Here is a 5000-nt window from a genome sequence, read left to right as displayed (position 1 = left end):
GATGATCTGCTGAATAGTTTTAATTAAAAAATTTTCAGTGTTATGGATGAGATTGGGTCAGATAAAGTGAAGGCTACGTCTTACAAACAGCACCATGGAGAAATGCTTCTGTTGTTGAAATCCAAAAGAGGGAATGTCGCAAGACAGAACGCAGATGGTGTAAAACGAGTCTTCATATTCACAAAGAAATCTACAAAGATAGGCTACATGAATACAACATGATAATGTGCAAAACACGACAATCCTATTCCTCTAGCATCATCATCAACAACGTTAACAACATTAACAGTCCTCTACACCGTTGTCGAGAGACTTAGAAACTCACCCACAGCAATGGCATCCAAATTAGTATCAACTGAGAGATGTAATGAGTTTGCATTGTTTTTTAACACTAAAATCCACAATATCAGACGAGCGATTAGTACATCTATATCCAACAATCAGTCTGTACCATCTACATCATCTCATAAAGACTCCTTAGTTAAAATATCAGAGTTCAGTACTGTTAATAATGAAATTTTAATTGACACAGTTAATCATTTCACACCATCCAGTTGCAGTCTTGTTCTCCGGTCTAGCACTGAGACTACTTTAATCAAGGTAATTATAGGCATTCGCTTAAATACGGAGGCTGGAAAGGTATCTCTTCTATTACTTCTTGCCTTTGATACCATTGACCATAAGATTCTTATAGATAGACTCGCAAACTGGGTTGGACTCTCAGGAACAGCCCTAAAGTGGTTTGTTTCATACCTGCAAGGCAGAAACTACTTTTAGAAATAGAAAATAATATTTCAGAGAACATGCCAGTGACCTGTGGTGTCCCCCAGGGTTCTATACTTGGTCCAATTTTATTTAATTTATACATGCTTCCTCTTGGCCAGATTCTAGAGGACTATGAGCTGTCCTATCACAGCTATACAGATGATACTGAGATTTACATGGCCCTATCCTCACATGATTCTGGTCATTGAAAACAAAACTAACTGTATGGGACACAACTTTCTGCAGTTGAATAAAGATAACACAGATATTATTCTATTTGGGAACAGCAATGAGAGACACAGATTGGCTGTGTATCTGGACTCGAGAGCCATCAAATCTAAAGAACTGGCTCACAACCTTGGTGTATTGATGGACTCAGATCAGTTTTAGTCTCATATTAAAGCGGTAACTAGATCAGCATTTTTCCATCTTAAGAAAATCAGTAAGATCAAAGATATTCTGACTAAACCAGACCTGGAGAAACTTATCCATGCTTTTATTTCTAGAAGGACTGATTACTGTAATGGTGTTTTAAGTGGACTTCCACAAAAGACCATTAAACAGCTTCAGCTGATTCAAAATCTGCAGCTGCCAGGATTCTCACTCGGGGCAAAAGAAGAGATCACATCACCCCCATCCTCAAATCCTTACACTGGATTCCAGTCTGTTATAGAATAGACTTTAAGGTGTTATTGCTGGTCTATAAATGTCTTAATGGTGTAGGATGGCCATTTGGCCCTTTCTGTATCTAAGTGTTTGGGAGAAGCTGCTGTGCTTGCTCGGGTTAAGTTCCTAAATCAACCAAAAGCGTTAAGTACCTGCAATACCATGGCTACTGCTGGCTGTTTTGCCTGCGCAAAGTGTGGCATGTTTAGTTTAACCCCCTTTTCGAGCGATTATGATAGTGGTTGTGTTTGTGCTAAGTGCCAGCTAGTTAGTTATCTGGTAGATAAAGTGGACCAGTTAGAAGTGTGCGCTAATTATTATCAAGGGATAAACAGCGAGATTCAGTGTTAGCAACTTCCGGGTGCCTTAGGGAGATTCAGCACCACCTCGACTCCGGCGGCAGAGCCCTCACAGCGGGGCGAATGGGTGACGTCTCAGCGACATAGCCGGAAAGCTAAGGCTAAAGCTAATGCTGAGGCAAAGGCTAGCCCACCAGGACACCTCGTTCCTCCGATTTCCGTGTCAAACAGGTTTGCCCAACTCAGGGAAACACCCGCTGAGGAGCCTGTTAAAAGTGCTTTGGTTATAGGAGACTATACCATTCAACACATGAAATTAGCTACTCCTTTAGGGGTGCCAGAAGTAATAGTTAGGTGTTTACCTGGAGCCAGAGCGCTGGACATTAGTGGCAAACTTAGACTGTTAGCTAATAGGAGATATTTGAGGATAGTCATTCATGTAGCAGCCAATGATATTCATCTGCAGCAGGCTGAGGTAACTAAGGGTAATATTAGAGAGGTGATTAAACTGGCCCAGACGATGTCCGATGCCGTAATCTGCTCTGGTCCCATCCCAATGTGGCATGGCCCTGAAGCCTACTGCACACTTGCGGCGTTAAACTGCTGTATTACCAAGTGGTGTTCTGAAAATCAAGTGGGCTTTATAGACAATTGGTTACATTTCGAGGGCAAGCTTGGTCTTATAGGTAGGGATGGTATCCACCCCACGCGGGAGGGTGCTGCCTTACTTTCTTGCAGCATAGCACTTAGTCTTTTAGTTAGTCAGCAGGGTAGTGTAAACAGCTGCTGACAATCCAGAGCCGGGACCAGGCCGCAGACAGACAGGCTAAACCGACCGTCTGAAAACTGCCTTGAGGCGTCACCTTCATTCAACTGTATCGAGACTGTGTCTTTGCCCCGAATTAAATGTAAAAGTAGAAAAACAAAATCAGCCTGTCTCATCAACCTAATCAATATTAAATCATACACATATGATAACAGCAACACCTCAGATCTAAAATTTGAGTTACTCAGTATAAGATCACTAAACTCAAAAGCAGTCATTGTAAAATGATATAATAAGTGATCATAAATTTGCCATTTTCTGTCTCACGGAAACTTGGGTTAGACCAAACATTCAACAAGCTACCCCTGTATACTATAATTATGTACACAGCCCAAGATTATCAGGCAAAGGAGGTGGAGTATGTGTAATTTACCAAAATACCCTCGATATCAGTCATAAACCATGTGACACCTTCAATTCTTCTGAGGTTCTCTCCACCACTATTACAAATCCAGACACAAAAAAGGATGCATTTTATTATGTCACATTTACAGACCAACAGGGCCTTACTCAGAATTTCTTAAAGAATTCAGTGATTTCACTGCAAACCTAGCGGTGTGCAATCATAAAATTTAAGGAAGGTGACCCACTAAAAAGGCCTTTACTTAAATCTTAGACTCCATTGGTATTACTCAAAATGTAACAGGGCCTACACACTACTGTAGTCACACTTTAGATTTAGTTTTGACACTAGGTGTGAACATATACACATTACATTAAACCACAAACCTCACCAATCTCCAACCATTCCCTAATTTCATATGAGCTACGTCTTAGCCATAATATATGTTCGTCTCCTCACTATTCCACAAAACTTTCAATAAAACCATCTACCGCCCTACAGTTAATAGAAAACCTCCTAGAAATATCAACCCCAGTTCCCACTCCATCAGACCCAAGATCCATCAGATGTACTAACTGACTACTTAGAAAATGTCTGTCGATCTACTTTAGAAAATGTGGTGCCACTTAAAAGAAAAAGTATGAGACCAAAAAGCTTGCCACATGGTACAATGATAAAACCCGTACTTTAAAACAAACATTACAGAAACTAGAGCGGAAATGGCGATCAACCGAGCTGGAAGTGTTCCACTCTGCTTGGAAGGACAGCCTTATAGAGTATAGAAATGCCCTCACTAAAGCTCGCTTAGCATATCTGGCCTCGCTGACCTCCAATAATAAAAATAATCCTAGAGCACTGTTTAGTGTGTGTACCCAAAGCTTTTAAACTAGCAGTTATTAAACCTATGATCAAGGAACCAAATCTTGATGCTAGTACACTGTCTGATTACAGGCCTGTTTCTAATCTACCATTTATACCATATATATTCAGAGGCCTCTATATATATATATATATATATATATATATATATATATATATATATATATATATATCACTGGTACTGAGGTGGCTGAGGTAGTAGGAAAACTCCTTGGTGGTAGGGCCCCGGGGGTGGGAGAGGCTCTGGATGTTGTAGGGCTGTCCTAGCTGACCTGTGTTTACAACCTTGAGTGGACATCGGGGCAGTGCCTCTGGACTAGCAGACTGGGGCGGTGGTTCCCCTGTTTAAGAAGGGGGATCAGAGGGTGTGTTCCAACTATAGGGGGATCACACTCCTCAGCCTCCACGGTAAGGTCTATGCGGGGGTACTGGTGTTTTGTTGATCTGGAGAAGGCATTCGACCGTGTCCCTCTGGATATTCTGTGGGGGGTGCTCTGGGAGTATGGGGTACTGGGCTCTTTGCTACGAGCCATCCAGTCCCTGTATAAACAGAGCAGGAATCTGGTTCGTATGGCTTGCAGTAAGTCCGACTGGTTTCCAGTCGGAGTTGGACTCCGTCAGGGCTGCCCGTTGTCACCGGTTCTGTTCATAATTTTTATGGACAGAATTTCTCAGCGTAGCCAAGTGGCTGAAGGTGTCCGGTTTGGTGGTCTCAGGATTCCATGTCTGCTTTTTGCGGATGATGTGGTCTTGTTGGCTTCATCGAGCTGGGACCTGTTTGCAGCCGAGTGTGAAGCGGTAGGGATGAGGATCAGCACCTCCAAATCTGAGTCCACAGTACTCAGTCAGAAAAGAGTGGAGTGCTCTCTCCAGGTAGGAAGTGAGATCCTGCCTCAAGTGGAGGAGTTTAAATACCTCTGGGTCTTGTTCACGAGTGAGGGAAAAATGGAGCGGGAGATTGACAGGCGGATCGGTGCAGCGTCAGCAGTAATATGGACTCTGTACCGGTCCGCTGTGTTGAAGAGAGAGCTGAGCTTTCTCTGCAGGGTGTCTGGACTCTCCCTTAGAGACAGGGTTAGGAGCTCGGACATCCGGGAGAGACTCGGAATGGAGCCGCTGCTCCTCCATGTTGAGAGGAGCCAGTTGAGGTGGTTCGAGTGTCTGGTCCGGATGCCTCCTGGACGCCTTCCTGGTGAGGTGTTCCGGGGCATGTCCAATGGGG

General features: G+C 43.2%; 1 protein-coding gene across 1 annotated transcript in view; it reads right to left on the bottom strand.

Moving 5' to 3' along the window:
* The window catches only part of cdnf (cerebral dopamine neurotrophic factor), a 10448-nt gene that overhangs the window by 2576 nt on the left and 2872 nt on the right, over window positions 1-5000 (bottom strand). The gene's annotated exons all lie outside the window — the stretch shown is intronic.

This window comes from Hoplias malabaricus, chromosome 4, assembly GCF_029633855.1.
Source record: "Hoplias malabaricus isolate fHopMal1 chromosome 4, fHopMal1.hap1, whole genome shotgun sequence".
Lineage (NCBI taxonomy): Eukaryota > Metazoa > Chordata > Actinopteri > Characiformes > Erythrinidae > Hoplias > Hoplias malabaricus.
Note: the sequence above shows the minus strand (reverse complement) of the source record. Positions and strands in the feature narration are given on the sequence as shown.